General features: G+C 43.0%; 1 protein-coding gene across 1 annotated transcript in view; it reads right to left on the bottom strand.

The window, feature by feature from the left end:
• Window positions 1-10,538, bottom strand: part of LOC311109409 (zinc finger protein 438-like) — a 92,360-nt gene extending 81,822 nt beyond the window's left edge. The window contains exon 1 of the mRNA XM_084152272.1: window positions 10,450-10,538. The gene's annotated coding sequence lies outside the window, so the exon portion shown is untranslated. The remainder of the gene's footprint in view (window positions 1-10,449) is intronic.
• Window positions 10,539-18,876: the final 8,338 nt, after the last annotated feature.

Genomic DNA, 18,876 nt, shown 5'->3' with positions numbered 1-18,876 from the left:
TAGCCTGATTTCAAAACATCAGCAGAAAGATGCACCGTAATCAGAAAGACTTTCTGGAATAAGATCAGAGAAATAGAAGATCTCCTTGTTGCCTATAAATTCTAAGATCTGAGAGAGAGAATAATCATCCTGCTGTCTAATTGAACTCTTCAGGGCAAAAAGACGCCCTGGATATAGGTTGTCCTAAATATTCCAAACCCCATCTATAATTCTACATGAGAAAAAAATATCACATAAAACATCTCTCCTGTGCAAATAATGCTGCTGTGCCATACATTATGCTGCATGAATGCAAGCACACACTGCACAGGGAGGGAGGACAGAGTGGAAGGCAATGAAACAGGCTGCAATAAACAAGAGTCTGTCTGCAGCCCCATTGTTTTGTCTGTGACAGAACAACAGCCCCTCAGGCACAGGAGCCGTCCCTCGCTCCCTTGCTACTAGACAATCATTCCCAAGCACAGATGTCTAATTACTATAAAACAACTAGAGAGATGAGGAACGAACAGATCACTGCCCCGAGCCCTCCACCTCCCCGACGACATGGCTTCCCTTCTCAATTACACTGGATTACCTCTGATAGGCTGGCTGACCTGTGTCATCAGATGCTGCTATAGCTACTGTGTCTTGTGATGCGGTTGGCTCAACTTGGCTGTTGACATAATGCATATAGTCTGGTGAACCCCACCCTAGGTAACCATCTGCCTAGGGAGACTATAATGCATAGGCATTTGTCAATCATAGACTAGAATAAGGAATGGAGGAATGGAATGGCCCAGGTCTAGCCTGACCTGGAAGTCTTGTTAGTAACACCCACGATCACGACATGCAAGCAAACACACACACCAGAGATCCCACACACACACTACAATATTCTCCAGACAGCTTCTCAGATTTTTAGTTTCATTCAGCATCCATTTATCAGCCGATAAATATCAGCCAGTGAAAATCCTGCAGCGTCATGCTTTGACCAAGAAGCCTCTGTCCAGACCGTCCGACCACTCACATCCCATCCCTTCCCAGTTCCCACATCCCACAGCAGCAGCACTACAGCAGGGTCATCCTTAACACAGTGGCAGGAAGGCCCGCATCTATGGCCTACATCACTCACTTTTATGGGAGTAGGGTGGTGTAAGGTTTAACAAGACATTTTACTCGTCAAGAGACCCGACATTACACAACCATAAAACGATGAGGTCCACAAATCTCTGTCTGACGTTGCAAGCAGGCCTTGTTGTGCATTCGGGTCCTCGATGTACGGCATTGCCTCTAAATAGAATACTGGAGCCAAGATTCTTGGTTGCCTACATGAGCTGCAAAATATCTAGCAAAATAAGAAAATACATTTTTAGGAGTTTTAACAATGAACCCAGAAAATTATATTCAAGAACAAAAAGTATCTTTCAAATAAAATAAAACCATCCAAGAGATCTAAGATCATAATTTCTTAAACTGCAGGATGAAAGAACCTAGCTAGCTCCTAGGTCCACATCCTACTCTGTAATAGAGCATGAAATACAGCTCTGGGGTTTATGGAGAGTCAGCTGAGCCACCATTCACCCGACTGTGTCATTTTCCTCTGAGCCTATGCCATAGCTGGAGCGGCTCCACTGACCAGGGGCGTCTGTGGTCTGCTCTGTGCGCCAGGCAGTCAGCCTGGTCTGGGTCTAGGACTGGACCGGTGAGGCACTGCGGCAGGGCAGGCTCCCCGCCCGCCTCCCCGCCCCTGACACAGAGCACCCGCGCTGGGGAACATCTGAGTAATGGCAGGGTAACCTGATCCAGCCAGAGGGAAGGCGGTAGGGAGGGGGAGAGAGGGAACAGGAGGGAGAGATTGGGAGGCCTGGAGACAGGAGGATAAAAGTAAACTAAACTTCTCCCTCCTGCCTCTGAGGATACGCATGTGCCACACCCACTGCTGGGCTAGGGAGTTACACCGAGAGATGACAGGGAGTGGGCTTGGAGTTCAACCTTACCGCATGCCATGTCATGGACATATTTCAATACAAAAAGCCCACATGAAACAAGCTAGATCTACGTTTTCTCCAACGCTTGCGCAATTAAGTGCATAGATTTGAAAAATATGAATAAATAAAACTATGAGGAGTTAGAGGGGGAAAGCCCAGCACGTGTAGGCTATTAATGTGCGTCTCTACCAGCCTATATGGACCAATGTCGACCTGAGTCTAGACCTCTGTCTTTCTTATCGTATCCTAACTAAACAAGGTATTCTCTTTTCTGTCATTATTACAGCGTTTCCCTTGACTGCTTCCTTACTAAACACAGCTTCCCGTTTACATTATGAAAGATGGTTTCATTTCACGTGCCATCAGTCCAGCTAGGTGCCTTTATGACTGAAACAGGATATCATGAGGTCGTGAGTCGGCGTCATTTCAGCTTTCTCGTGTTATTATTACAACTTCATTATTGAACACCGGACACACGGTTTCCCTCTCATCAACTGACTGTGGCTCAGAACTGGCGCCAGAGAACGTGATTATTACATTGAAATACAGTATGTTCAGCCTATAACTGGACAATTAACCACTGAAATAACGATGAATAACAAATGGCTTACTAAGCATAACGCCTCATATACACTGAGTATAGCAAACATTAGGAACACCTTCCTAATATTGAGTTGCACCCCCTTTTGCCCTCAGAACAGCCTCAATTCGTCGGGGAATGGACTCTACAAGGTGTTGAAAGCTTTCCACAGGGATGCTGGCCTATGTTGACTCCAATGCTTCCCACAGTTATGTCAAGTTTGCTGGATGTCCTTTGGGTGGTGGACCATTCTTGATACACACGGGAAACTGTTGAGCGTGGAAAAACCCAGCAGTGTTGCAGTTCTTGACACAAACCGGTGTGCATGGCACCTACTACCGACGGTTTCCGTTAGCCAGTAATAGCCAGCTTTTGGCCTATAACAAATTTGAAAAGCCGATAAATAAAATTGCCGCCGGCCCAATTGTCCGGGAGAAGATAAAAAAATCCCATTGCGAAATAATACTTTTTAGCCTACTCATTGATGGAAATGCCAGTCAATGTAAATACATTTCACTGGTCATGCTTATCGGTCTATAGGTTAATTTGCATTATGTAGTGGAATTAAATTGGCACGTGTTTAGTCTATAGTATATTCGTAATGTATTTGATTTGTCAGACAGTGTGAGAGCTGAGGCATGTCTTACCTTGTTTCAAAGTAGCCTTTTAGATCTCCTCTCTTTCTAAATTTCTAACGGATATTTTCAGCTCTTTCACATGAAACCGCTTGCATGTGCAGTGCCCTTTGACAATGGTGTTTTCTCACTAATTGCATTATGGAACGAACATTTGTGCGTAGCCTACTGCATTGCTGTGCTTATAATGTTAAGAAAAAAAAGTTTACCAACATTTTAAGCTAAACGTTCTGATCTGTTGCATCAGACTCATTGCTTTTTAAGTTTATTTTTGATATTGCCTAGGCCTACTGGTTGGATGAATGTAGGATCCATCTTCCCACAACTGTCCCAGAGTCTGTTTGGAATAGGCAGTTTCTTTCTCGACATGCTGACCAACAGAATAGGTAAACGTTTCTACTATGGGGGATAGTAGATTGACATAGGCTAGTGATTTTGCTGTTCGTTACTCGTCTTGTTGGCTGAGGAAAAGTAAATATGGACAGTTATTCTAACATCTTCAAAGGGCACATTAGAATTCAGAAAGAAGGACCGCACATCATTGCATCCTCGACTTGCATGTTCTGTTAATATTAATTACTATAATCTAAATGTGATTTCTGTCATTCTGAGCACCGTGGGTGGTTGCTCTAATCAGGTTATGCACCCAATGCATTAAGGTCCGGCAGATTTCTAAAATTTCCGGTAAATTAAAATGTTGCCAGTCAAACGTCCGGCGCAACATTTTCCTAACAGAAACCCTGCTACTACCATTCAAAGACACTTTAATATTTTGTCTTGCCCATTAACCTCTGAATGGCACACATATACAATCCATGTCTTAAATGTCTCAAGGCTTAAAAATCCTTCTTTAACAGGTCTCCTCACCTTCATCTACACTGATTTAATTGGATTTAACAAGTGATATCAATAAGGGATCATAGCTTTCACCTGGATTCACCTGGACAGTCTGTCATGGAAAGAGCAGGTGTTCATAATGTTTTGTATACTCAGTATATAAGGCTACTCTACTAAAAGTGCGCATCAAAAACAGCCACGTTCTTGTCAGAAAGTTAAACCACGGCCTAACCAGTGACTGAAACATTCACTAGCCTATTTCTGTACCTGTACCACATCCAGCCACCCACAATATGGACCTTATTCATTATTCAGACTTATATGCACTTTCCTTAATAGGTATGCACTGTTCCTTTTCCTCTTACAAGCTGTTCTTCTGCAGGTCTGAATAGATATTAAGGCCCTCTGATTAAGGTAGGGCTGAGTCACTATAATGTTTCATGAAACACCTTCCAGGATAATCTATACATTTTGAGGTAGGTCAGGTTGGTCAAGTTCTTTTACAGATGTTTTCATCAAAAATGGATATCCCTTTTGACAGCAAGATTACAACCTCAATGACCATAACATTGAGAATACATTACACATGAAATACAGTATGTACTGTATATGGATGTGTATCCTTTGGCATGTAGGCCTAGTCTCACCTTGCATAGCAGCTCTCAGTTTATACCATGATATTATACTTATCCTGTACAGCCTAACTATTCTCCAGAACCGACCTCCTATCTTCTATCATAAAGACTTGGCACATGTCTAACATACCTTCTTGTTCTTTCAACAATAAACACAAGGGTGAGCTTTATAATTTAAAAGTCTACAGAATTGAGATGAGTAGAGCTAAGCATTAATTCACTATCTCCATCTCTTCTCTCTTGCAACAAATGAGCGATACCGACATGATTATAATTGACCGGAAGTTTCTTTCATCCCTCTCCCCCCTCCTCCTCACCCCTCTCTCCCCCATCTCCCCTCCTCCACACCCGTCTCTCCCCCTCCTCCTCACCCCTCTCCCCCCTCCTCCTCCTCCTCCTCCTCACCCCTCTCCCCCCCCCCACCCCTCTCCCCCCTCCTCCTCCTCACCCCTCTCTCCCCTCCTCCTCACCCCTCTCTCCCCTCCTCCTCACTCCCCTCCTCCTCCTCACCCCTCTCTCCCCTCCTCCTCCTCACCCCTCTCTCCCCCCCATCCTCACCACTCTCCCCTCTTCCTCACCCCTCCTCCTCACCCCTCACCCCCCTCACCCCTCTCTCCTCACCCGTCTTCTCCTCACACCACATGTGAAACCACACTGTAGCTCCTAACATGCCAAAGTAAGCGCTCCACATCTTTCAAACAGAGTGTGTTTACACTAGATCAGAGTCCCACACTTCCACTGGATATCACTGTAATGTATTGGACTTGCTTAATAAAATAAAACAGAGGGAATTCCTTTTTAGTGTTACATGATACATAAGAAATGCATTAAGCCTAATCAAGAATACCTTACACTACATGACCAAAGGTATGTGGACACATTCTCGTTAAACATCTCATTCCAGAATCATGGGTATTAATATGGAATTGGTCCCCCTTCGCTGCTACAACAGCCTCCACTCTTCTGTGAAGGCTTTCCACTAGATGTTGGAACATTGCTGCGGGTACTTGCTTCCATTCAGCCACAAGAGTATTAGTGAGGTCGGGCACTGATGTTGGGCGATTAGGCCTGGCTCGCTGTCGGCGTTCCAATTCATCCAAAAGGTGTTTGATGGGGTTGAGGTCAGGGCTCTGTGCAGGCCAGTAAAGTTCTTCCACACCAATCTCGACAAACCATTTCTGTATGGACCTCGCTTTGTGCACGGGGACATTGTCATGCTGAAACAGGAAAGGGCCTTCCCCAAACTGTTGCCACAAAGTTGGAAGCACAGAATCATCTAGAATGTCATTGTATGCTGTAGCGTTAAGATTTTCCTTCACTGGAATTAGGGGTCCCAAACCATGAAAAACACTCCCAGAACATTATTCCTCCTACACCAAACTTTACAGTTGACACTATGCATTAGGGCAGGTAGTGTTCTCCTGGCATCCACCAAACTCAGATTCGTCCATCGGACTGCCAGATGGTGAAACGTGATTCATCACTCCAGAGAACGCGTTTCCACTGCTCCAGAGTCCAATGGCTTTACACCACTCCAGCCGCCGACGCTTGGCATTGCGCATGGTGATTTTAGGCATATGTGCTACTGCTCGGCCATGAACACCCATTTCATGAAGCTCCCGATGATCAGTTTTTGTGCCGACGTTGCTTCCAGAGGCAGTTTGGAACTCGGTAGTGAGTGTTGCAACTGAGGACAGATGATCTTTTCGCGCCACGCACTTCAGTGGTCCCGTTCTGTGAGCTTGTGTGACCTACCACTTCGCGGCTGAGCCATAGTTGCTCCTTAGACGTTTCCACTTCACAATAACTGCACTTAGAATTGACCTGGGCAGCACTAGAAGGACAGAAACGTGACGAACTGACCTGTTGGAAAGGTGGCATCCTATGACGGTGCCACGTTGAAAGTCACTGAGCTCTTCAGTATGGCCATTCTACTGCCAATGTTTGTCTATGGAGAATGCATGGCTGTGTGCTCGATTTTATACACCTGTCAGCAACGGGTGTGGCTGAAATAACTGAATCCACTAATTTGAAGAGGTGTCCACATACTTTTGCATATATAGTGTATCATTAGCAACACATGCTATTCGTTGCTATGAAAAACATACAGGCTGTGGTCGATTCGATAGAGATCGGAGTAGGCCTACAGTGCCTTGCAAAAGTATTCATCCCCTTGGCGTTTTTCCTATTTTGTTGCATTACAACCTGGAATTTAAATGGATTTTTATTTGGATTTCATGTAATGGACATACACAAAATAGTCAAAATTGGTGAAGTGAAATGAAAAAAATAACTTGTTTAAAAAAAGTCTAAAAAATTAATAACGGAAAAGTGGTGCGTGCATATATATTCACCCCCTATTCTATGAAGTCCCTAAATAAGATCTGGTGCAACCAATTACATTCAGAAGTCACATAATTAGTTAAATAAAGTCCACCTGTGTGCAATCTAAGCATACTGCTAAAGCAACACTCGAGTGGTTTAAGGGGTAACATTGAAATGTCTTGGAATGGCCTAGTCAAAGCCCAGACCTCAATCCAATTGAGAATCTGTGGTATGACTTAAAGAATGCTGTACACCAGCGGAACCCATCCAACTTGAAGGAGCTGGAGCAGTTTTGCCATGAAGAATGGGCAAAAATCCCAGTGGCTAGATGTGCCAAGCTTATAAAGACATACCCCAAGAGACTTGCAGCTGTAATTGCTGCAAAAGGTGGCTCTACAAAGTATTGACTTTGGGGGGGGTGAATAGTTATGCATGCTCAAGTTCTTTTTTTTCTGTCTTATTTCTTGTTTGTTTCATAATAAAAACTATTTTGCATCTTCAAAGTGGTAGACATGTTGTGTAAATCAAATGATACAAACCCCCCAAAAATCCATTTTAATTCCAGGTTGTAAGGCAACAAAATAGGAAAAATGCCAAGGGGGATGAATACTTTCGCAAGCCACTGTATTTGTCCATATGCTGCTTCAGGGAAAGCAAAATAAATGTGATATGGTAAGGAAATCACCCTAGAACACAACACAAACATGGAAGCAGACATCTTCATCATTTTGTCTAGGGCTAGGATTTTAAATGGCTCTTCCTTAGTGGAATGTTCCCCCCTTTCCATCCTGCCATCATAAATCCACCTCAGTGAATCACTTCATAGGACTCCATGCCTTGGTGTGTCCTCAGAAACACTGAGTGTGCATATTCAGTGTTTCTCTTCACATTTAGGCCAACTGCCATTCATCAGACTGCATGCAGTTCTTTTCTCTGTCATCATGAAATAGGAAATGCAATGTTTTAAGGGGAGCATGTTTAACAATAACATGTTTACAACATCTATATTATAATATGCTGGGCATTCTAAGCTGCGGGAGGATCTACTTCTATAATTTTGCGCCGATTTCCTTCATTTTAGAATCAAAAGAAGCGTGCCATCCTCTTACATTCCACTGGCCACTTTATAATGGGCTGTGTTTTGTATTTATTATGTTTTTTCCGGTTTTTGTATTTGGAATGGCACGGTTATTATGGGAGATTCAGCTGTCATAATGCAATTGATATAAGCGTTTGTGGGCCAATTTTGAATATGTAGAATGATGGCTACATTAACCTTGCTACAGAATTGTTAACAGGATATGTGATTCTCCATACCTGTTACAGGTTCGCTAATGGAAAGCCTCGCAAGGAATCGTTGAAAAAAAGCATCTTATTAATGTGTGTGTCCAGTTGCAGGTAGTTCTACAAAAAACTGCGAAAACTCAGAGATATTAAATCCATGTTTTGCACTGAGTGAGGAGTTCCCTTGCCATTTTAGCTGCGAGACATCCTTGTACACTACCGGTCAAAAGTTTTACAACACCTACTCATTCAAGTTTTTTTTTTTAAACAAATGAAAATATATTTTATATTTGAGATTCTTCAAATAGCCACCCTTTGCCTTGATGACAGCTTTGCACACTCTTTGCATTCTCTCAACCAGCTTCACCTGAAATGCTTTTCCAACAGTCTTGAAGGAGTGGCGCAGTGGTCTAAGGCACTGCATTGCAGTGCTAGCTGTGCCACTAGAGATCCTGGTTCGAATCCAGGCTCTGCTGTAGCCGGCCGCAACCGGGAGACCAATGCATCATAATAGTATTATTCTATGGTGAAGGCAAAGGCTTTCTAAGGTGTAGGGCAGGTCAGTAACTTTTGCAACCAAATTATTTTATTGTGCCCGCCCAGTTTCACACAGACTTTTATGGTCACACAAGGTGCCACCGGTGGTTTCAAAATGAGTAGCCTAACAGTTATTTACATGGCCCCAGTTGCATTTGTAAACAAATATTTTTTTTATGTACAAAATCAATAAAATGTAAACATAGGTTGACAGCGAGCAATTGACATTGAGCAGTGAGCAAAATAACCATAGACGGTAAGTTGACAATGGCTTATTAATAAGTATAAATACTTGTACTGTATTTAACAGTACAAGTAGGTTCGAATCCAGGCTCTGTCGTAGCCGGCCGCGACCGGGAGACCCATGGGGCGGCGCACAATTGGTCCAGGGTAGGGGAGAGAATGGCCGGCAGGGATGTAGCTCAGTTGGTAGAGCATGGGTTGTGGGTTCGATTCCCACAGGGGGCCAGTATGAAATAAATAAATAAAAATAATGTTTAAGCGCGTCTGCTCTGGATAAGAGCGTCTGCTAAATGACTAAAATGTAAATGTATTTCAAACATTGAATTGCTATTAATCTAATTGATCAGATCCAATGATTTACCACCACTAGTGCATCATAATAACACTGCGCTAACAAATAGCAGTACACCTTAAAACAATCTTTAAGAGAACATCCAACAATGTTTGAAAAGTAACCTTGTCCTCACTAATTGAGCCTGAGCTGAAGTGAGAAAGTGAAATCATCACACGAGAAAGGCCATAAAACAGGTGTACTTCCTATTTTCTCTTCTTCTTAGAAAACTATTTTTGGTACAAGTAGGGAACGTTTCTGTGTTTAATTTTTCAACAAATGATTAAATTATCCCTTTTCAACCGTGGCACAGGGGATTTGTCTACAGGCCACTATCAGTGCCACTGTATCTCTGTGGCACCTGGACAGGTAGATGTAGCATCTGTATACATCTACGCAGTTACATGATTCCTATCATATTGCTTTTCCAATTGCAACTACGAATGACAAAATAAAGCTAGTCGTTTTCTTATGTTGGCTGATCGTGAAGGTGTCAAGGACAACACACTGACATATATGACCGTCGTCACTAGTTACCACAGCCACAAAGCCATAATCCCCCGCCTATTTCTACAACTTATCTTCTTAACATTTTATTTTAAACCTAACATTAACCACACTGTTAACCTTATGCCGAACCTAAAATTAAGACCAAACATTTTAGTTTTCATGAAATTTTACGATATAGCCAATTTTGGCATTGTGGCTGTGGTAACTATAATATACATAATGACATGGGCTGATACATTACTTAGTCTACTGTAGTTAAATGCATGGCCCAAAAAATAGATGCACGACTTTCGTGTTTGCAAATCAGTGGAAAGCACACATTCACAGCTATTTCACACACCTAAACACACTGGTTGAACACCGGTAGCTTGTGTTTTTCCTGATATGCAATGTTATGAAAAGGCCAAAGCCTGCTATCGCTCCCTCTGTATCGTTACTTTCCTATTGGCTGAAATTACCATCGTAATATCATTGCACAGCAAGTTCGTTGCTATTGGGCTTTATTTTCTATAGCCAACGGTGAAAGGCTTTGACGAAATTGCAGAGTTACTTTCAGACATCTCACCTGTATCCCGGGTTGTTTTGGAGGCTTCTTTGTTAATTTGTCAATTGCGACATATTCATTTCTTGTACAACCGCGGATCTTCATAACTGTTTCTCTACAGCCATTTTGAGCTGGACCTCGAGCCAAGAACGGCGGGGGAGAGAGTAATAAGTCGCTGCACTTTCAATCAAAATGTTAGTCAAATTTCTGTTGGTAATAGTGAGACAAATAGAAACTGAAAATCTAGTATGATTTCATTACGATATTTTTCATGCATTTTGTAAAGAATGGAATGTGTTGCAATCGCATAGTTCACAAAAACCCCCTTTTGAGTGAAATGGTATGACTCTTAGAATACTGGGTTATCCCGTCAAATGTAGCCAATCAGCGGCGTTGAAATGTAACCCTCCAATATTGTCAAGAGAAAGGGGATTTGACGCTTGCAAGTACAGTAGAGGTATGATGAGAATACGTTTCAGACCGTTTTTAAAATCTTCAATCAGTATTTGAATTTACCATGATGAACAGCTCTGCAATGCTCTGTGCTCCCGGTCAAGATCTGTGCACACACAATATAATAAATAGCCTATGCTGTCCTATCTTAGAGTTAGATGTGGGTTTCACATAGGCATGGACTGTAGTTGGACCGCAAACAGTTTGGGCGTCATCATTCTCTGTCATTGTTTTTTAAATTACTCAATACAGTAGGTTATCAAATTATGAGAAGCCATATTTTTCTGTGTTACATTAGTAATACAAGTAATAGTAGTAGTAGTAGGAGTAGTAGTAGTATAGTAGTAGGCTATTCTGATGACACTTTCCATTATAGAAGCACACCATGTTGCTTCTGAAAGCAGGTGGTGTTGCTCACTGCTGTGGCCTTGTAGTGAGGCAGAGAGAGGGGGCTTTTCACAGACACACACACACAGACATTCTCTCGCTCTATCCAACATGCAAAATATTGTGTTACAGATGTTATTATCGAATACACATATTACATGCTGTTGCATGGTTTTCTTCCTATAGGATGTTGTTAGTGTTGGTGCAACACAGTTACAGGTAGTGTATAATGAATGATGTGGTGCTGTGTTGTTATCTTTCATGCTGATTGCGGACCAGAGGCAGCTTATCAATATTTCACAGCTCCCAAAGCAGGAAGGGAAAAACATAGGTGACTAGCTTCTAATGAAATACTGAGGAAGCATACAGTTTTCCCTCAGACATACTGTATTATTGACATTGAATAGATAACTATTCACAGATATCCTATTAAATTACTAATATGTTCTAGTATGTAATTCTAGGTTACTATTACCATTTTGAGCAGGACCTGGCATAGAGGTCCTGTGCCAATGAACAATAGACTTAAACAATTTGAAAAGTAGGTGGCACTTCTCTACTTTTTGGGATCAATACCTTAATCTTTGCTTCATTTTTTTATTTTTGTCATTTAGCAGATGTTCTTATCCAGAGCGATTTACAGGAGCAATTAGGGTGCCTTGCTCAAGCACACATCGACAGATTTTTCACCTAGTCGGCTCAAGGATTCGAACCAGAGACCTTTCGATTTTCTGACCCTACGCTCTTAACCGCTAGGTAAAGTTAATTCTATTTACCTTCATCACTAAATAGAATTAAGAATGGGCTGTGCTGTGGCAGTAATGACAGTATTGATCGGCTCACAGAAACCCTTTCAGGCTGGTAATCACAAAGCGGCTTCCATGGATGGAGGGATAGGGTGATTTGATTTGATTTGATTTGAAGGAGGAGTGAGACAGACAGACATGTGGTTTGCCCATTTAGTCAGGTAATCCTTACCCATTACGAGTCACATACATGCCTACAGTCGTGGTAAAACGTTTTGAGAATGACACAAGTATTGGTCTTCACAAAGTTTGCTGCTTTCGATGTTTTGTTCCCCGAGCCACTAAGTTATCACTTTTGCCTTATGGCAAGGTGCTCCATCATGCTGGAAAAGGCATTGTTCGTCACCAAACTGTTCTTGGATGGTTGGGAGAAGTTGCTCTCGGAGGATGTGTTGGTACCATTCTTTATTCATGGCTGTGTTCTTAGGCAAAATTGTGAGTGAGCCCACTCCCTTGGCTGAGAAGCAACCCCACACATGAATGGTCTCAGGATGCTTTGCTGTTTGCATGACACAGGACTGATCGTGGCGCTCACCTTGTCTTCTCCGGACAAGCTTTTTTCCGGATGCCCCAAACAATCGGAAAGGGGATTCATCAGAGAAAATCACTTTCCCCAGTCCTAAGCAGTCCAATCCCTGTACCTTTTGCAGAATATCAGTCTGTCCCTGATGTTTTTCCTGGAGAGAAGTGGCTTCCTCGCTGCCCTTCTTGACACCAGGCCATCCTCCAAAAGTCTTCGCCTCACTGTGCGTGCAGATGCACTCACACCTGCCTGCTGCCATTCCTGAGCAAGCTCTGCACTGGTGGTGCCCCGATCCCGCAGCTGAATCAACTTTAGGAGACGGTCCTGGCGCTTGCTGGACTTTCTTGGGGCGCCCTGAAGCCTTTTTTACAACAATTGAACCTCTCTCCTTGAAGTTCTTGATGATCCGATAAATGGTTGATTTAGGTGCAATCTTACTAGCAGCAATATGTCAAATGATGACGGCACGTGTTTCCTTGCAGGTAACCATGGTTAACAGAGGAAGAACAACGATTTTAAGCACCACCCTCCTTTTAAAGCATCCGGTCTGTTATTCTAACTCAATCAGCATGACAGAGTGATCTCCAGCCTTGTCCTCGTCAACACTCTCACCTGTGTTAACGAGAGAATCACTGACATGATGTCAGCTGGTCCTTTTGTGACAAGGCTGAAATGCAGTGGAAATGTTTTTTGGGGATTAAGTTCATTTTCATGGCAAAGAGGGACTTTGCAATTAATAGCAATTCATCTGATCACTCTTCATAACATTCTGGAGATTATGCAAATTGGCATCATAAAAACTGAGGCAGCAGACTTTGTGAAAATGTATATTTGTGTCATTCTCAAAACTTTTGACCACGACTGTACATAGCCGACTGATAGAGCACCATCTTGCAGTGTATCTTTCTCTGCTCTTTATCTCACCACTACTGTATATCTCTCTCCAATCTGGAGCTTGTGTCTCAGCCCAACTGCAGCCCCGCTACTTATGCTGAATGCAGTATACAGTTGAAGTCAGAAGTTTACATACACCTTAGCCAAATACATTTAAACTCAGTTTTTCACAATTCCTGACATTTAATCCTAGTCAAAATTCCCTGTCTTAGGTCAGTTAGGATCACCACTTTATTTTAAGAATGTGAAATGTCAGAATAATAGTTCTGCCCACAAATGTTCTATAGGATTGAGGTCAGGGCTTTGTGATGGCCACTCCAAATCCTTGACTTTGTTGTCCTTAAGCCATTTTGCCACAACTTTGGAAGTATGCTTGGGGTCATTGTCCATTTGGAAGACCCATTTGCGACCAAGCTTTAACTTCTTGACTGATGTCTTGAGATGTTGCTTCAATATATCCACATACATTTCCTTCCTCATGATGCCATCTATTTTGTGAAGTGCACCAGTCAAATCAAATCAAATTTTCAAATCAAATCAAATTTTATTGGTCACATGCGCCGAATACAACAGGTGCAGACATTACTGTGAAATGCTTACTTACAGCCCTTAACCAACAGTGCATTTATTTTTAACAAAAAAATAAAAAAATAAAACAACAACAGAAAAAGTGTTGAGAAAAAAAGAGCAGAAGTTAAATAAAATAACAGTAGGGAGGCTATATATATAGGGGGGTACCGGTGCAGAGTCAATGTGCGGGGGCACCGGCTAGTTGAGATAGTTGAAGCAAAGCACACCCACAGCATGATGCTGCCACCCCCGTGCTTCATGGTTGGGATGGTGTTCTTCGGCTTGCAAGCAACCCCCTTTTTCCTCCAAACATAACAATGGTCATTATGGCCAAACAGTTCAATTTTGGTTCATCAGACCAGAGGACATTTCTCCAAAAAGTAAATCTTTGTCCCCATGTGCAGTTGCAAACCGTAGTCTGGCTTTTTTATGGAGGTTTTGGAGCAGTGGCTTCTTCCTTGCTGAGCGGCCTTTCAGGTTATGTCGATATAGGACTCGGTTTACTGTGGATATAAATACTTTTGTACCTGTTTCCTCCAGCATCTTCACAAGGTCCTTTGCTGCTGTCCTTTGCTGTTGAGAGCACCAGCTGTTCCGGATGACTATGTGATCACGCTCTCCGTAGCCGATGTGAGTAAGACTTTCAAGCAGGTCAACATTCACAAGGCCGCAGGGCCAGACGGATTACCAGGACGTGTACTCCAATTTGCATACCGCCCCAACAGATCCACAGATGATGCAATCTCTATTGCACTCCACACTGCCCTTTCCCACCTGGACAAGTGGAACACCTACGTGAGAATGCTATTCATTGACTACAGCTCAGCATTCAACACCATAGTGCCCTCAAAGCTCATCACTAAGCTAAGGATCCTGGGACTAAACACCTCCCTCTGCAACTGGATCCTGGACTTCCTGACGGGCCGCCCCCAGGTGGTAAGGGTAGGTAACAACACATCTGCCACACTGATCCTCAACACGGGGGCCCCTCAGGGGTGCGTGCTCAGTCCCCTCCTGTACTCCCTGTTCACCCATGACTGCATGGCCAGGCACGACTCCAACACCATCATTAAGTTTGCCGACGACACAACAGTGGTAGGCCTGATCACCAACAACGATAAGACAGCCTATAGGGAGGAGCTCAGAGACCTGGCCGTGTGGTGCCAGGATAACAACCTCTCCCTCAACGTGACCAAGACAAAGGAGATGATTGTGGACTACAGGAAAAAAAAGAGGACTGAGCACGCCCCCATTCTCATCGACGGGGCTGTAGTGGAACAGGTTGAGAGCTTCAAGTTCCTTGGTGTCCACATCACCAACGAACTATCATGGTCCAAACACACCAAGACAGTCGTGAAGAGGGCACGACAAAGCCTATTCCCCCTCAGGAGACTGAAAAGATTTGGCATGGGTCCTCAGATCCTCAAAAAATTATACAGCTGCACCATCGAGAGCATCCTGACTGGTTGCATCACCGCCTGGTATGGCAACTGCTTGGCCTCCGACCGCAAGGCACTACAGAGGGTAGTGCGTACGGCCCAGTACATCACTGGGGCCAAGCTTCCTGCCATCCAGGACCTCTATACCAGGCGGTGTCAGAGGAAGGCCCTCAAAATTGTCAAAGACTCCAGCCACCCTAGTCATAGACTGTTCTCTCTGCTACTGCACGGCAAGCGGTACCGGAGTGCCAAGTCTAGGTCCAAAAGACTTCTCAACAGCTTCTACCCCCAAGCCATAAGACTCCTGAACAGCTAATCATGGCTACCCGGACTATTTGCACTGCCCCCCCACCCCATCCTTTTACGCTGCTGCTACTCTGTTAATTATTTATGCATAGTCACTTTAACTCTACCCACATGTACATATTACTTCAACTAGCCGGTGCCCCCGCACATTGACTCTGCACCGGTACGCCCCTGTATATATACCCTCCCTACTGTTATTTTATTTTACTTCTGCTCTTTTTTTCTCAACACTTACTTTTTTGTTAAAAAATAAATGCACTGTTGGTTAAGGGCTGTAAGTAAGCATTTCACTGTAATGTCTGCACCTGTTGTATTCGGCGCATGTGGCCAATAAAATTTGATTTGATTTGATTGTTCTGGGATTGATTTGCACATTTCGCACCAAAGTACGTTGATCTCTAGGAGGCAGAACGCGTCTCCTTCCTGAGCGGTATGACGGCTGTGTGGTCCCATGGTGTTTATACTTGCATACTATTGTTTGTACAGATGAACGTGGTACCTTCAGGCGTTTGGAAATTGCTCCCAAGGATGAACCAGACTTGTGGAGGTCTTTTTTTCTGAGGTTTTGGCTGATTTATTTAGATTTTCTTATGATGTCAAGCAAAGAGGCACTGAGTTTGAAGGTAGGCCTTGAAATACATCCACAGGTACACCTCCAATTAACCCAAATTATGTCAATTAGCCTATCAGAAGCTTCTAAAGCCATGACATCATTTTCTGGAATTTTCCAAGCTGTTTAAAGGCACAGTCAACTTAGTGTATGTAAACTTCTGACCCACTGGAATTGTGATACAGTGAATTATAAGTGAAAACGTCTGTCTGTAAACAACTGTTGGAAAAATTACTTGTGTCATGCACAAAGTAGATGTCCTAACTGACTTGCCAAAACTATAGTTTGTTAACAAGAAATTTGTGGAGTGGTTGAAAAACGAGTTTTAATAACTCCAACCTAAGTGTATGTAAACTTCCGACTTCAACTGTATATGCAATCAGCCATTCATGTCATTTAATTTGACCCAAAACAAGGGGTTACATTTCTTAGTCATTTTTTTGCAGCTTTATGGAGATAGAGGGTGATCTTGTAAAGATTCCCATGCCAATTCTCTCTTACCACAAATACAAAATAATTTAGGCTTCAGAACTATGCTCATTATGTCAGTGTAGTGAGGGGGTTTGATGTTTGGAGATGAAATGCTTTAAGATGAAATATTCATTTTTTTATATTGGTTAATTATGTATGTATGTGTCCACTGTCAAGTTGAAACTCATGCTCCTGTGAGGGATGTTTCAGGCGTATGTTTATGCCAATGTTGCGGAATACATTGCCCCTTTATTATAGGAGTTCTGAGGTAAACTCGTAGGCAACCTTATGGAAATATTAAATGAGGAGAGTGCATAACACACCTCACTGGACACATTGTGTGAGTGTTTCTCCTGCTCAGCATCCTCTAATGTGAATGTTTGGCTCTTAATGCACATTCTATTAGGTCTTTGTCGGCCGGCAAAATGTTGTCCCCTCTTTCATAATTCATCATGGAATATACTGTAATGCACTCAATTATTAGTCATTTACTCTGATATTATGGGTGGATCAAGTCATTTACTCTAGTATTGTGGGTGGAAAAAGTCATTTACTCTAGTATTATGGGTGGAGCAAGCCATTTATTCTAGTATTATAATAATATAATAATATGCCATTTAGCAGACGCTTTTATCCAAAGCGACTTACAGTCATGCGTGCATAATTTTTTTTGTGTATGGGTGGTCCCGGGGATCGAACCCACTACCTTGGCGTTACAAGCGCCGTGCTCTACCAGTTGAGCTACAGAGGACCATTATGAGTGGAACAAGTAATTTACTCTAGTATTATTGGTGTAACAAGCCATTTACTCTAGTATTATGGGTGGAACAAGCCATTTACTCTAGTATTATGGGTGGAACAAGCCATTTACTCTAGTATTATGGGTGGAACAAGCCATTTATTCTAGTATTATGGGTGGAACAACCCATTTACTCTAGTATTAGAGTACACCCAACCCCAATGAGAGGTTCAATGGGTCCCGAGGGCCAGGACCAAGACGCACAGCTCAGAGTTATACAGACAGTATGGTAGCAGATTCTCAGTGGGACCAAGCCATCCACACCATGGATATAAATATAAATCAATCAATAATAACAACAGAAGCAACAACATCAGTCAGGCAAGCAATTTACAAGTCGAAAGGAAGGCCTTTGTAGGTGCAATGAAATACATCATTTTCCCCTTTTAATTAAATCCTTCAGTACTTGGGTGGAACAAGTCATTTACTCTAGAAATATGGGTGGAACAATTCATGAGATGATGGTTGAATTTTTAAGTATGTTCTATGCCTGTTTAGTCCCAACCAAGCCATGTTGTTAAGGAATGTTGAGCATTAGACATTTTCTGTGGAGCCGTTTAACTAACAGATCTAGAGGTACTGAAGGAAATAGCATAGAAATATAATCACCCACCCATCACAGCCCATTGACTTGAATGGGGATGTCCATTCTAGAAATTATGTTTCTATGGCAGAGAGGCTCAAACAGCTGGGGCCTGGAGGGATGAACAAATGAGGGGGGGCAGGGGCTAATGTTTTTTGCTCTCTCTCGCTCTGTACCTCTCTTTCTATCTCTAGCCGTCCTCCCCTCAGCAGCCTCCTGTGCTCTGTACCCCTCTTTCTATCTCTAGCCGTCCTCACCTCAGTAGCCTCCTGTGCTTTGCACCTCTCTTTCTATCTCTAGCCATCCTCCCCTCAGCAGCCTCCTGTGCTCTGTACCTCTCTATCTCTAGCCGTCCTCCCCTCAGCAGCCTCCTGTGCTCTGCACCTGTCTTTCTTTTTTTCTCTCCTTTCTCACTCTCTCTCTCTTTTTCTTTTTTCTCTCTCTCTGCTCCTCTCTTTCTCTTTCCAACGATGAAGTCAAGGCAAGGCAAGACGCCCTCTCTCAACCGCACTCTCCAGAGCTGTAAAACATTCAAATGAAACACTTTTCTCAACTTTTATTTTCAAGGTTGAGGTTGGGCTGCAAGACATTTTCAGTATGTCGTAAT

This window comes from Coregonus lavaretus (genome assembly GCF_964263955.1).
Source record: "Coregonus lavaretus genome assembly, chromosome: 34".
Taxonomy (NCBI): domain Eukaryota; kingdom Metazoa; phylum Chordata; class Actinopteri; order Salmoniformes; family Salmonidae; genus Coregonus; species Coregonus lavaretus.
This window is presented reverse-complemented; position numbering and strand designations above follow the sequence as displayed.